The sequence below is a fragment of the Portunus trituberculatus genome, chromosome 48 (assembly GCF_017591435.1).
Source record: "Portunus trituberculatus isolate SZX2019 chromosome 48, ASM1759143v1, whole genome shotgun sequence".
NCBI lineage: Eukaryota > Metazoa > Arthropoda > Malacostraca > Decapoda > Portunidae > Portunus > Portunus trituberculatus.
This window is the reverse complement of record NC_059302.1, coordinates 6,759,856-6,775,931: the sequence shown is the minus strand read 5'-3', so window position 1 is coordinate 6,775,931 and position 16,076 is coordinate 6,759,856. Positions and strand designations below refer to the sequence as shown.

Here is a 16,076-nt window from a genome sequence, read left to right as displayed (position 1 = left end):
GAGAGAGAGAGAGAGAGAGAGAGAGAGAGAGAGAGAGAGAGAGAGAGAGAGAGAGAGAGAGAGAGAGAGAGAGACGTGGGGAGGGGGAGAGACCTAAATAACTTCACAGCTACACACACGGAGATACAGTAAGGAGTGACCTACAAGGCGCTTCAAGGCTAAGGTGTTTCGGTCGTAGGTTGTGCAAGGGTCAGCCAGCGCAGCGAGGTTAACGGAGGCAAAGGATGAAAGAGCTGCAGGGAGGAAATACGTTCAGTGAGGAAAAGGATGAGGAAGGGCAAGTAAACGAAGATAGCATAAAAAAAAAAAAAACCTAGAAAGAAAGAACGTAAGAAAGATGTAGTTACTGCCAAGCAAATCGATTTATGAAAGAGAAATAGATACACAGTCAAGATTAGAGTAACATATAAGGTACCAGTGTTTATATACATAGTGTAGAGGTAGCAAAAAACGGATTATGTAGTAGAAAAAAAATGCAGCGCTGAGTGAGGAAGTGTTTAAAGGGAGAACGTAGTGAGAGGCGAGTGAAAGTGGATATGTGGGTGGCAAGGTGGGTAAAAGCAGCCCAGCATGGAGAACGTGTTGTATAGGACCCCTTAGGATCCCTTGGTATGTAAACACCGGCTTAACTCGGGGAAATCATTCATAGTCTTTAATGGGGAGTGGGTGTCTCGGCAGGTTGGTGTTGCGCGGGTCGAGGTGAGGAACAAGTGTGATGCGAGGCGCTCCCTTGGTGTGTGTGTGTGTGTGTGTGTGTGTGTGTGTGTGTGTGTGTGTGTGTGTGTGTGTGTGTGTGTGTGTGTGTGTGTGTAGAGGCGTGCGTACTGGTGCTGCTGGGTTACCATTAGCGATGAGTGATGCGGCTTAAGGAGAGAGGCAAGGGCGCTAAGAAAGACAAAGTAGAAAGAGTGAAATGCACTTGTCTTAGTTCATATGTTTGCCGTCAGTATCTATAGGATGTCAGTCTAACACGAAAAACGCGCAAAGATCTAAGATTTATAACATCATTACGTAATGAAACACAGAAAACGTCACAATTGCGTCATATTAAGGAGAATCTGATTAAAGACTTAAAGTAAAAGTAAAAATCTCAAACTAATATGGAGACATTTAATTATAGATTCGAACCAATGTGAAATAATTGCGCAAATAAATGGATGAAACAGAAACATTCACACTGAATTAAAAGTCAGATAGAAACATACACCATTCTGTCTCCATAGCCTCAACATACACCATTCAAATAGGAAAATTAACAAACAACATTATCTTTGTATAGAGAGCAACTGTATTTTATGTTATTACTTATTTTGAGAAACAAACATTATTATTACCGTTTTCTCTTTCTCAGCACAATGAATCACAAGCCTCCAAATACAGTTTCTATCCTGCCACGAGATATTGCGGCTGCCAGCACAACAAAAGCCACTCTTAACTTCTACTCTCCATAAATACAAGGCAAATAATAGAGCCCAGTAAATACTAAAGAAATAGTGAACGGAATTCAAACCCAGCCACTGAAACCACAAACAAGCAGAAAGAAAGCGAGGGGAAAGAAACAGGAAAATGGAAATGAAAAAAAAAAAGTGACGAGAGAGAAAGTTCGAGAAAAGAAAGAGTAATATATATACAGCTTTAAAACACAAATTGTAGGGCTGTGGAATACACGTTCGCTTGTTCTCTCGCCACCAATCAAGATAAATAAAGCAGAAAAGAAGTGCACGAAATTCTGAAAGTGTTATTTTCCTCCTCAAAGTCAATTTCGAGTCACATGCGTATTTTCTTTCGTGCATGTCAATGGAGGTTTTCGCCTAACGCGCCTGTCTGGACACGCCGAGCTGAGTGACAGGCGGCGAGTCCCTGCTGGGCAATGGGAATGTGCCAAGGGAAAGCAGCAGCAGTAGTGTCTCGAGTTTTACCGTCCCCCCCACTCCTCTCTCTCTCTCTCTCTCTCTCTCTCTCTCTCTCTCTGAAATCTTGAAAGCTCTCCCTGCATCATCAATAAATATCAAGACATTATTGTATAAGGATTTCCCGTAAAAGGTAATGTCGACGATTCCTTGCAACATAAAGCATTTACACACAAACATGTAGGTAAATATATAAATATTGATTTCGACGTGGAGAGAAATGTGATGAATTAAAAATTAATAGAAAAAAAACATTATGAGACGGAACAAGAGGGAATATGGGGAATGTATGTGATTGGAAAGTATCTTGTATTGTTATTACTTCAATGAATGCACTTACTTGAGAAAGGAAAAGGAAAATCACACATCACTATATAAAAAGTTTAAATAAGATTACGAGGCAACTACTGAATTAATTAGTCTAACTACACAAACTTTTATTTCACTATTGCTTAGCGACAAATATACATTAACAAAGTAAACAATAAACAGTGGAATTCAGATCCACGAATGCACACAACCTTAACATATTAAAGTGCTCCCTTTCCAGAACGGGAAGGTGAGATTAAGAGAGCCAGTGAAAAAGTTTCTGAGGACGGATCGCCACACGCCCCGGGAGAGTGGCACGTGTTGACTCAGACATTAAGGCTCACCTGGCTGGGCCTCGAGTCGCCGCCCTCATGGTCTATTTGTTCTGACAACCACAGGAGTGACTGCTTCCATCCCTCGCCCTCCTGCGACCCTGCTTACACTGCACTTTTATATTACTTTTCCTCCTTCCATTTTCTTGCTCCATAATTCTTGCAAAATGTGGAATAATTTCGATATTAGCGGCTTTTGATTCCACTAATTTTACAGAATAAGTTTAATAATTATACATCAGTGTGACTAACAGTAAACAGACAGACAGTTGCTCCACTACTTTGATATCAAAATACTGATTTCACTTATCTTGATTCCCTGAAAATGCACATAATATTTGCTAATATTTCGTGTTGCAGTCTGATAAACAAATTTCCAACACTCGACATTGACATTACAAAAAACATTCACTTCAAAAGTGGCACAAGAAAACACTAACGTCAGTCTGCCATCAGTTTACAAGACTGGTAGGAAAATATTTTGACTTGAATCTCTGTAAAATTAAAACATATATCTGCATACTACTTTTCAGTCGCTAAAAGCCTCACATTGTATGAAACACGCATTCTTGATCTCCCAGTGGCTATAGAGGATGAAAATTAGCTAAATAAACAAACATAGAATAATGGAACGCAGGGAGAATAAATACATCGGATACTCGTCATAGCTCATTAATACTCATAGCAAAAATAAACGTCACTTGGTAGTTGGCAAATACCGTAGACATCACTCTCCTCAGACAGTGAAGTTGACTATTGTTTCATGTACGTTTTTCTTGGTAATCTAGCTTCAAGATTATCATAAAACCAGGGAATATATTTTCATTTAATTAGGGAACAAATCTGAGGGAGTACTTCTAGCTGAGATCTAAATAATATTGTGAAATTTCACTTTGCTTTATTGCACGAGTACAAACTACGCATGCGTGATTATACTAGTGTTGCGTTGACTGGTATTTATTGCAGTTGTTCCCTCATTTTTTTTCTTGTCTATGGATCAACTTCTAGAATAGAGGTAATTCTCAATAACAGGTCTGCACACACACACACACACACACACACACACACACACACACACACACACACACACACAGAGAGAGAGAGAGAGAGAGAGAGAGAGAGAGAGAGAGAGAGAGAGAGAGAGAGAGAGAGAGAGAGAGAGAGAGAGAGAGAGAGAGAGAGAGAGAGAGAGAGAGTATATTGTTTACTTTAAACACACACACACACACACACACACACACACACACACACACACACACACACACACACACACACACATTCAGTTCATAACCTACGTATATTATGTATGTATATCTATGCAAATTCTTGATAATGCCGGGAAAAATCCTTGAAACAATATGGCGACTCAAGCACATTCACATCCGCCTCGTTAGCAGCGCAGCAAGTGGAGGGAGTAGCAGAGGATTGAATGGTAAACTAGAAAATTGTGGGAAAGCACTGCAATTGACTTACGCTGCCTTACTTACCTCAATGAGACCTTCTTTGATAGATTTGATTGTTGTATGCCACTGGCTTACCCACACCCTCGAGGCAAGAATCATTCATATTTGTCTCTAATGTACTAAAATATTGGCTGGCATGTCCCTGAACGCAATATTTCATCACATGGGACTTACGTACTCATAGTGAAGGGTATTTCTTCACTGCAGTAGCTTTTTGTGACGTTAATTTTTTTTTGTCTTGTTTATAACTAAATAGTTAGGTATTCTATACAAATTCCATCCCATATACAATCAACTTTTCATTCTCTGATAAAAGAAACAACATTCTATAAGGAGAATCTGTTCACTATATCTTTTGTTATACGTACACATGATTTATAAAAATACTTTAATGAAATGTAAAATGGATGTATAGTTTAGTCATTTCATTAATCATTACCAGCTTGAAGCTTTTCCCAGTAATAATTGAATCACTAAATATTTTCATTTTAAACCATGCTCTCCAAGTGCAATATTGTATACTCCAAATGAAACATACAAACACGTAAGGAAAATTTACAACGCTTCCTTGACCTTCAGCAGGACAGGACCACACCTCGCCCCTATATCATCCGGACTGACCTCGCTCCTCACTTCAGCTCTTCCTCACATTACATAGACCGACCTACATAGCGAAGGATGCTGTGCCCGTCCCAGTCCCACCTTCCCGCCCTCTCTTCCCTTGATCATCTTCCATATATCTTCCCTCTTGCCACTCTTAATGGCGGTCACATGACCTTCATCCCTTCCATTCACTCTTATGCAGGCCACGTGGAGGTCTCAGTTCCTGTCCTTCCCTTCCTTTTACACATGTGTTCGTCTTTCTCTTTGTATCTTCACTTCTCCATGCTCACTTATCTTCTCTTCTAAAAGCGCCTCTTTCCGTATTGTTTACTTGTAAATCCCCATTTCTTTCTGTTCAATTTATCTTATTCATAATACTGTTCATAGGCAATCCCTATCCATCAACCGTGATCCACTTGCCTCTTACTCCTCCACCTTTAATGTCTCCTTGTCACTATCCCTATTCTTTTTCTTTCCATACATTTTTCCCCCCTTGTCATGTTTACCTTAGGGCGCCGACCACCAATCAGCCTTAAGCACGACCCGCCGCCACAACTACTGCTGTCGCGAGGTCAGGGCGTTCCCTCCTGCCTCGTCTCTTTCCCCAGCTGTTGTAGGCGTGTTACCTGCGGTGATGATTGCCCTCAGACCGGGTGACCTTGAAGAGGAACGATCAGTTTCTGGCTATCTTTCCCAATACCGAATGACACGCTACGGTTTGACACTGAGACCTTACACGGGCCTGCTATTATCTTTCGCCCCTATATTCGCAGTTACGTCAATTTTTTCTCTCTCTCTCTCTCTCTCTCGACTACCAAGAGCAAAGGTCGCATCTCTATCGCACAAAAAACCGTCAGGCATACTCACGATCAGTCTGATAAGCGCGGGACGACCTCCAAGGACTGATTTCCTCGCGTGCCAGCGGTCAGGAACACCAGAAAAAAAGCTATCGATTCACCGTTCAAATAATGCAGTCCCTTTAGCTCGTGGCGTTATATGACCTCATTGTTGCTCCGTGAAAACAATACTCAATCATTCAATCAAAAGTTATCTCTATTTCTATATCATCAGCAACCAGGGACGCATGCATGGAAGAGACACGAAAGAGACATTGAAATACACATTACACCATGAACGTGACTGTAAGACGAGACTGTGCATGTGTGCGTGTGGCCTTTGACGAGCGACGGACTACAAATAGCTTGATTAACTAAACTGACTCGTGAGGAGGCTGAACTAATTGGTGAGAAAGAGGTTATTATTTTTGTGACTCAACGGCCAGGTGTCTTAATGTCTACATGGATAACTGGTTGTACAAATTGCCTACATTAATGGCTGTAGACAAGGATGGGAGACAAACAAGATAATAGGCAACCTTGACTTTACTACACGACTTGCAGCTCCACCTTCCCCTCAGGAACGTAATAACACACGCATTCCTGAGACTTAAATCTGTAGAGGGAATGGGGAGGGGCGGTATAGGGAAGAGGGGAGTGTAAGGGAGGAAAATGATATGGGGGTAATGTGTAGAGGCAAGAAACTTTCGCTGGAATTCAAGCTTCTAGAGAGTACTACTTGTGGCGGCGTGCTTCGATTCAAGGGCGACAAATGGAAGAATGAGTATGATAAATGAGTCTTGAGATGATAGGTGTCTATAGTGGTATTCGTGCTGGCTGTGATGGCGGCGGCTGGCGGTGGTGATGGTGGAATTGAGCTGATGGGAGGAATGTTATTGATGGCTGTGGTGATACTAGAACTGGTGTTTGTATGTTATTGGTGGTTGTAATGGTTGTAATGATAGTAATGGATGGTGATGCTTATAGTACTGGCGGATATCACGGCGATATTAATGATATATGGTCCTGAATTGAGTTAAATTAGGTTAGGTTAGTTAATGATAAGGGCGGGTGTTTCAGTGACAATGGCGGAGGCTACACGTACTGAGATACATTTAAGAACACATACTACAAAAACATTTAAAGGAGGATCAAGTACTGAGTCGGCAATACCGTACAAGGAACATAGTAACGGTTGTAGTAAATGATGATCGCTAAGAGTACTAAGATGCATTCACACACTGTAGGAAAAGAAAACGTTAAACCTCTGAGTCTCCAGAATCCTATACGACAGACAGACAACTGAGTCAATAGCCACATTCCTTGCGGTCAGCTGGGATAACAAGTATATAAGCAACATGAACAGTGGGAGGATTACAAGGAAGAAGAGAAGGAGGAAGGAGGATGAGGAGGAGGAGGAGGAGGAGGAGGAGGAGGAGGAGGAGGAGGAGGAGGAGGAGGAGGAGGAGGAGGAGGAGGAGGAGGAGAAAGGAGAGGAATATGAGTAGAGAGGTAGCCAAGTATTGAGGTGAGTAAGTGAAAGTAATGCAGTAAGTAAAGTTTAGGATAAAGAGTAAATAAAGCGGTTAGTGTATCTATTATGTCTAGTGACACTTGTCTACATTTTCTGTAACACTGTAAACATAAATGGTGCACTTTTCTTCAACAATCAGCACCCTCGTATATTATCATACATGTGTGTGTGTGTGTGTGTGTGTGTGTGTGTGTGTGTGTGTGTGTGTGTGTGTGTGTGTGTGTGTGTGTGTGTGAATACTTGAGCATAATGTGTATATTTCGCCGCACTGATGTATTCTTAACGTCCAGTATTCTGTTAACTAAAACACACAAAGCAAAGGAGGCTAAGCAAAGGAAAACGTGAATCAAGATGTCTGGCGCGTGTTGCCCAAGAGAACGGACATAATTTAAGTAAGGAAGAAAAAGTAGCCAGACATAAGACTTTTCATGATTTGAGAGAGAGAGAGAGAGAGAGAGAGAGAGAGAGAGAGAGAGAGAGAGAGAGAGAGAGAGAGCTCTAGTGGGGAGAGAGAAAGGGTAGCAAATTGAAACATGCGTGACTTTTCTTGCAGACGCGAAACGCTTCATGTTTGTATGAGAGAATAAGAAAAAGGGAATAAGAAAAAAGTAAATATTTTCTAAAACAACGAGTGGATTCAAGACTTCATAATACGTGAACGAAGATTTGTGAATAAACATCTGAAGTATACATACCGTTCGTCTATATTAGTGTCTCTTTCGTGTGTGTGTGTGTGTGTGTGTGTGTGTGTGTGTGTGTGTGTGTGTGTGTGTGTGTGTGTGTGTGTGTGTGAGAGAGAGAGAGAGAGAGAGAGAGAGAGAGAGAGAGAGAGAGAGAGAGAGAGAGAGAGAGAGAGAGAGAGAGAGAGAGAGAGAGAGAGAGAGAGAGAGAGAGAGAGAGACCGCACCCCAAAAACACTCTAAAAAAAAAAAAAAAAAAAAAAAAAAAAAAAAGAAAATAGAAACACGAGAGAGTGAAAGCACATCACGGTGAGAAATTAAACACACTTTCCAGGTTGAGCGAATAATAATAAAAAAAAAAACACTGCATATTGGTACGAAATAGAATATAACCACCCTTCTTATATTTCACTCCCTCCCCGCTGCGCTGCTTGGGTGTCGTCTTTTTCCCACACAGCGACACGTCACGCATCGCCAGGATCGGAGAGGCAGTTAATCGTCAAGCTGAATAACAGTGGCATTTTTCCTTTTTTTCTTTTTTTATTCCAGCATCCTCCCTTCCTTCCGCCTTACGCTGTGAAGTGAGGGTGTAACGTGAGTGAAAGAGTGACGGAGACTTGAAGCACGTGTTTGATTATAGTACTGCTTTCCTATTGATTCTGAAGGTTGCGTGTATTGTGAAGGAAAATGTAGACTGTTGAGGAGTTAAGGGATGTTCACAATTTTGATTAGTGCTACTTGATTGATTTGAAAAAGTGTGCGTTGAGTGAGGAAAACAGTGATGTGGACTTAAGGCACTCTTGCAATTTTCTAAAGTTTGTTATCGATTCTAAAAGCTGAATGTGACTTTTTGAGTGAAGAAATAACTGTTAAGGACTTAAGATATGTTCATATGATACGATCGTTCCCCTTTTTTTTTTATTTTGAATGGAGTGTGTGTGTGTGTGTGTGTGTGTGTGTGTGTGTGTGTGTGTGTGTGTGTGTGTGTGTGTGTGTGTGTGTGTGTGTGTGTGTGTGTGTGTGTGTGTGTGTGTGTGTGTGTGTGTGTGTGTGTGTGTGTGTGTTGGAGTAAGGAAGTAACTGTTGAAGACTTGAAACATGATCATAAAATTCAATTACTCCTCCTTACTGACTTTAAATGTTGCTTATTTCGCTTAGTAGTGTAAAGCTGGCCACAAAAACAGCTGTGCATAAACGCATTTAAGGATGCTTTAAATGATCGGAATACAAGTCTCTATTCGGAGTGCTTTTTCAAACCCTTTACGTGTCTCTTTTACTCAACATTGTCGAGGTTCATTATAACTCGAGTACAACTTCAACATTTTCCTTTTTTTTTTTTTTCATTTACCTCTCAATGAAGAAGATGCGAATGTTAAGCACGTCATAAAATTCTTAACATGCCATTATGAAACCAACATATGGTGAAGAGGAGGAAAGGGCTACGATAACCTACCACACACACACACACACACACACACACACACACACACACACACAAGGATTAGGTGGCGAGACTCAAGACGTCAGTGTCCAGCAACCGCCTAGCGTCCTCCGCGGATCAAGTGTGTGAGTTGACTTGTGACTCTTGTGTACCTTGTGGAGACATTCAACCCCGGGTACGGAGCAGATGGGTACGGGAGACTGAATCTGATGAGTGTATACGTCATGCGAGGAAGACTAAGTATTGGAGGACTCGTTTGGTAATGAGAAGAAATAAATGAGGCGATGGTTGAGTTTACGTTATATGAAGAAAAGGTATGGGAGGACTCGTTAAGTGATGAAGGGAAGCGAGTTATGAGGAAACAAGTCAGTTTGAGGAGACAGGGTAGAAACATATAAGATGAAGGAGAGAAGGAAAGTGTGTTTCTCAGGTGAAAGAGACGTGTAAATATATATGGTAAAGAGAACAAGGTATGGTTTGAGGAGATAAATTAGGTAAGAAGAGAAAGGTAAAGAAGATACAAGATAATGAATTGAAGCAGGTAAAGGAAAGAAACATGTAAGGAAGAGTGATAAGATATAAAAAAGGGATGGTTAGGTAAGGGTGAGAGGCAAGGTATAGAGGCTCCGTCAGGTAAAATAGAAAATAAATAAATAGATAAAGATTTGTAGTATAGTGTAAATTGCGACACACAAGAAAGACTTTATATGCATTGTAAGATTTATCAGGGACGGAAGACACATTTGGATTAGATTGCAAAATAGTAAAAACTATGACACGGAAATCAGAGAGAAAGAGAAAGAGAGAGAAAAAAAGAGGTGTGTGGTGCATAGGAAGCTCTGACACAAGGAAGAGGCCTCGAGTGAGTCTTGCTTGTGCACTGCCATTTAAAAGCAAGGGATAAAAAAGAGTGAAAGATCCGGACACCTGTTATTGTGCATTCTCCTCTCTCACGACCTGCTAACCCGATGCTGCACGTCCGGCACCCTTTTAACAAATCGTTTAAACAGACCCAAAAAATACATACTACTGAAATCTCCTTTTACTTTAAGACTTCCTACTTTTCTCGACCTTTCTTTCTGTTTTATTTTATTTTCTTGTGTGTGACTCTCTCTCTCTCTCTCTCTCTCTCTCGCGACTCTATTTTCATTCCTATGTCGTCTTTTCATTCATCACACGAATTTCCCATCTGTTTTTACTCCTATCTAAAATTTCTCTCCTCTCATCAAACTCCCTCACCCTCACGTATGCCTTTCCCTAATGTTTCCTTCACTCCTCTCTTCATTCAGTCTCCCTCTCGAATAACTCCTTCCGTCTATATCTAAACAGTTTTCCTTGTCGCCTAAACGATTTGAATTTAACCAGCGTTCACACTCAATTACTTCTCTTCCCTCCAAGTGCGGCTATGCCTTATCACTCGACCACTCCTCGCATGAACGCCCTTAGCTTCTGTCAATATAACTCCTGTGTTCTCATTCTTGCTCAACCTTTTCAAATTGCAAATGATGTGACTTATATTACAGTCACTGGCGCTTCCTTGATTACTATACCATTAATCTTATCAATACCACTAATAATTATGCATGTTACACTTGTAATTGCAGCGATCTCCGGTTGAGCGCTCTCTCTCTCTCTCTCTCTCTCTCTCTCTCTCTCTCTCTCTCTCTCTCTCTCTCTCTCTGACAACCAAAATAAGATAACTACACCACTTACCTAAAAAAATCATGGAAAATCAACTAGCATTTTGGATAATTTAGTACTGCATTCTCTTTTCCATGTATCTTATCTTATTTATTTTTTTTATTTATCTATAAAAGGTCACTAACCTTTGCTTTTACTCGAGGCTAAAATGCCGGTGGGGACCAAGCTCGGCTCCCATCGGATGAATTACATACACTGCTCGGTCTCCGCTGCCTTTCTCCTTGCACTGTCGTAACTAACATCCGGTCACGGTGAGGATTGCGTCACTATATGATTCGGCCGCTGGGTAGCTCGTCATGCGCCGCCGTGGCTCTGTGATGGAAGAATTGCCAGGGATTAGGAAGGTAAGTAAAAGTGAGGGAGGGAGCAAGTAATGAGATTCGTGGCTTTGGGCGTGCGACATTTGTCCGTGACCAGAAAGAGAGAGAGAGAGAGAGAGAGAGAGAGAGAGAGAGAGAGAAAAGAGAGAGAGAGAGAGAGAGAGAGAGAGAGAGAGAGAGAGAGAGAGAGAGAGAGAGAGAGAGAGAGAGAGAGAGAGAGAGAGAGAGAGAGAGAGAGAGAAGAGCAGAGAACCAGACCAACAAATACAAAAAAAAAAAAAAAAAAATAAATAAACAAAAAAAAATAAAATAAAATAGACGAACACACGCAGATACACAGAGAAACAGGAAATAAACGAACGAACAAACTGAACCAAAACAACCAGAAAAAAAGAAGAAAAAAGGAAAAAAGATCAATAAAAACAGAAGAAAACTAACACGGAAGCGGAACTCACCAGAAAGAGGAGCAATGACCAGAACCATAAGACAAAAAAAAATAAGAACTTTGCACAAACAACCCCGCCGTGTATAAGAAGAGAGCCTATATCGACTTTGCCGCGTCACTACATTACACACCATCGTTACTGGAGGGCGCCATTACACACATACATGCACACGTTTGCTTCCTTCCGAGTGAGAGGGAGGAGAGAGAAAAAGAATAGGAGTAGAATGGGAAATTTATGTATTTTTTCACGCTTGCTTTCATTCCAGTGGTGGTGTTTGGTATTCATGTTGTAATAATTGTAATACTTGTGTAGTGAGTGGACTGAGACGAGAGAGAGAGAGAGAGAGAGAGAGAGAGAGAGAGAGAGAGAGAGAGAGAGAGAGAGAGAGAGAGAGAGAGAGAGAGAATGTGTGCGAGCTGCTGCATAGAAAACCACGCCTTAGTCACAGTGTTGACAAATAAACAAGAACAATAGTAAAATTAGATTAATTAAGATAATAAATAACTACTACTTCACTCCATCATGTTATTCTTACACCCCTGGAAGGTTACCAATATGTATTACCGCTTGCATATGTAAATTACGAAAACAATGCACAGAAAAGAAAAACGTGATGAGATGCATGGGGAGGAAAAGGCTGATGGTGATAGCGGAAGTGGTGGCGCAATAAAGGGATGGTTGTTCTGGTGACGTGATGGAGAGGGGTAAGGGATGGTAGTGATAGTAGTAATGGTGGTGGTGGTGGAGGCAGGAGTGAGTGACGCAAGGTAGAAGCAGGAGGACGTTGACATGTATGGGTCAGTCTAAAGAATATCAGATAGAGTGGACTGGTGGTAATGTTGCGCTGGTAGGAATGGTGGTAGTATTGGAGGCGGAGGTAACACGAACAGTATTGAGGTAGGGAAAGGCAGCAGTGGTGGTGGTGGTGGTGGTGATGATAGATGTTAGTGACAGTAAACACATATTTTCAGTTCCAGTTTCTTCCTGTATTTCAGACATGGTGAAATGAAAATGTGCAGCTCTTTTTTATATGCATTGCTTCATCTAATGGTAAGGCGTCAGGCAAATTCCATGGTTTATAAGTGGTAGTAGAGTGTCTCTTACATGTCCTGTACCTAATCTTTACTCTCTCTACTGTCTACAATAGTTTACTACGCTTCTTACAGAAATGCTAAAGTCCAATTTCTCTTCCTCTTGATAACATTCACGAGGCTCAGACTTTCTCTTTCATATTTACGCAATCTCTGAAAGAAGTGAAACCAAAGAAAACAAAGTTAAAATCAATCCTTAAAACCCAGAAACCATAATTAACTGAATAATATAACATCACATCAGTTCTTAGCAGCAGAAACTGTTATAAATTTCTAGTATATATATATATATATATATATATATATATATATATATATATATATATATATATATATATATATATATAAATAATAGTTTGACTTACAGTAGTGTGTGTGTGTGTGTGTGTGTGTGTGTGTGTGTGTAGTAGTAGTAGTAGTAGTAGTAGTAGTAGTAGTAGTAGTAGTAGTAGTAGTAGTAGTAGTGATTCACCTCGGTCGTCTGCTGGTCACCCAGCCAGTCTTCCCCATTACGGAGCGAGCTCAGAGCTCATAGACCGACCTTCGGGTAGGACTGAGACCACATAACACATTCCACACACCGGGAAAGCCAGGCCACAACCCCTCGAGTTACATCCCGTGCCAATTTACTGCTAGGTGAACAGGGGCCACACATTAAGAGGCTTGCCCATTTGCCTCGCCGCTTACCGGGATTCGAATCCGGCCCTCTCGACTGTGAGTCGAGCGTGCTAACCACTACACTACGCGGTGTGTGTGAGTGAGTGAGTGGATGAACCACGTGGTGCTATTACTCAAATAAACCACAGACTAAGATGATCAAGATAATAGGCGTCCACAAGGCTCATTTGCATGGGTGCACTGCTACGCTGCCCGAAAAAGGCAGTGGTCGTGGGTCTGCGTTCTGCGTCGCCTCTCATTACTTCCGTTTTTTACAGTCCGTTTTGAAGCCACACATTCCATTTAAGGAAAGCAGTGCAAAGAGAAACGCGAGAGGAAGAAAGTGCCGTTTGCAAATATTTACCTTTCATGTTGGACTGAATACCATCCTCAAAACTCATTAGATTAGATGAACTGAAGCCTAGATAGAAAGAACTAACGTGCTCATTTCCTGTTAATATTTCAGTTTTTGCCACAATGTTTTAATAGCGAGAAAATCATACTCATCGTTTCTGAATCATTAAACACAATCCTTATCTTTTTTCCGCAACTCGCCTTAATAACACACACACACACACACAATTATACCTTTCCTCTCCCAGAATCATTAAATCATCCGTCTCTACTTCGGAATGACAAACGTGAACATGCCGTTAGTGTTAAGAAACCTCGTTTTGAATTCTCTACCGTGTGTTTTCCTTGTCAGTTCTCCGTGTGAGTGACATGTGTGCTTAGTAGTCTTGGCCAGAGCTTCGTGGTTGTGTGCCGTCTGGATTACCGAGGCGCCGCGTGTACAAGAACACTGGGTAATAGTGTTAAGAGTACAGCATAGCGGACATGTCTCGTGATTGACTGGATGACTGACTGTGTGATTGATGGGTCGGTGGTGTTGCATTAATTGGCAGAGTTATATTGCACTATATTCAGAGGAGGGACGCAATGGACGTCATGGATATTTCTTAATTTGGTGGATGATAAATGGTGAAGGTTTGTGTGTCGTGTGCATGTGTTGTGTTGTGCTTGTTGTGTTTTTTTCATATCCTCCCTTCTATTTGAAGTCATTATCTACTATCATCACTACTACTACTATTAACCCTTTCTGTACCATGATGCGTTTCCATATTCCTTCTGCTTACTATTTGGTGATTTTATAAAGCTTCAGAAACTCACTTTGGGGATTAAAATAGTGAAGACTGTGGTCATTAATCTTCTGACCTTCATAGACCCTTCCTAATGTCAATAAAGTGGTCTAATTCTGCAAGAATATCAAAGTAAAACATGTGTCCCAGTAATGAAGGGGTTAATGATGCCATCACCATAACCACTATTATTACCACTACGACTACTACTGCAATTATCACCAGTACCACCGCCACTGTTACTACAAAATCTCCTATTACAAAACCATTAATACTGCCACAAAGCACCATTCGTACACAATCAGCAGAAACCAACACCATTCCGGCGTCACATAAACCCCGAGACAACCATCACCTCCCGGGCTGTCAGTGATGCAGATCCTCTCGCAACGCGTCTGATCTGAATACCAGCAACCCACAGAAACGATCGCTGATTTCGTGCAGTGACCTCGGGAATGGAGGAAAACCGCGTGCACTATATGACTGTCAAGAGGCAATGGTAGTCTAGCGAGCCCTAATCAAGCTTCCCACGGGTGCCATTACCCAACCACAGAGGAGGAGGAGGAGGAGGAAGAGTGATGGTGTGTGTGGGTGGTTGGGTGGGTGAGGGAGGGTGGCAGGGAGGGAAGGGGTCAGGTCACCGCGAACACATTGGGCCAAACCACTACCACTACCACCACCACCACCACCACCACCAGTTGCTTGCCTCGTTTTCTTTGTCTATTTGTGTGTGGGGGGGGAGTTTTCTCTCTCTCTCTCTCTCTCTCTCTCTCTCTCTCTCTCTCTCTCTCTCTCTCTCGTGGCGGAAGGAAAGCAAGTGTCAGTGATTGCGTGAGGTTGAGGACCCGGCGTTTGTGTTCGTGATTTTGGTGATCAACGGGAAGGCAGGGAGGAAAAAGTGAAGGGGGGAAGGAGGGATCGTGAAGGGGGAGAAGACAGGTGTAAAAAGTTGCGGAATGAAAGAAATGAAGAAAAGACGGAGGGAATGTCTGAGGAGAGAAAGAGAGACTGGTGATAAAGGGAAGATAAAGGATGGTTTGCTTTGTATTATAGGGAACAAAACCTATTATTTTATCGATGAAAGGAATGACTAAAGATAAACGTTTCCTTAAGACACCAATTGAAAAAAAGACAGACAATGGTGTGTGTGTGTGTGTGTGTGTGTGTGTGTGTGTGTGTGTGTGTGTGTGTGTGTGTGTGTGTGTGTGTGTGTGTGTGTGTTTATGAACTTTTAGCCCCAGCTAAAAAGTGCAAAAACATTTTCGTAAATATTGAAAGTAAATACAAGACACTTATTCGACTATGGTTTATGAACCCATTCAACTTTTCTTTCTATATATTAACATATAGATATACAAATAAATAAATAAATAAATAAATAAATAAATAAATAAATAAATAAATAAATAAATAAATATATATATATATATATATATATATATATATATATATATATATATATATATATATATATATATATATATATATATACATAAAGTTGAACAGAGTTTTTGGTGGGGAGAGAGAGAGAGAGAGAGAGAGAGAGAGAGAGAGAGAGAGAGAGAGAGAGAGAGAGAGAGAGAGAGAGAGAGAGAGAGAGAGAGAGAGAGAGAC

General features: G+C 41.2%; 1 protein-coding gene across 1 annotated transcript in view; it reads right to left on the bottom strand.

The window, feature by feature from the left end:
- LOC123498617 (mucin-5AC-like) overlaps positions 1-16,076 on the bottom strand; it is a 178,242-nt gene that overhangs the window by 102,504 nt on the left and 59,662 nt on the right. The window contains exon 3 of the mRNA XM_045245895.1: positions 10,935-11,121. The gene's annotated coding sequence lies outside the window, so the exon portion shown is untranslated. The remainder of the gene's footprint in view (positions 1-10,934; positions 11,122-16,076) is intronic.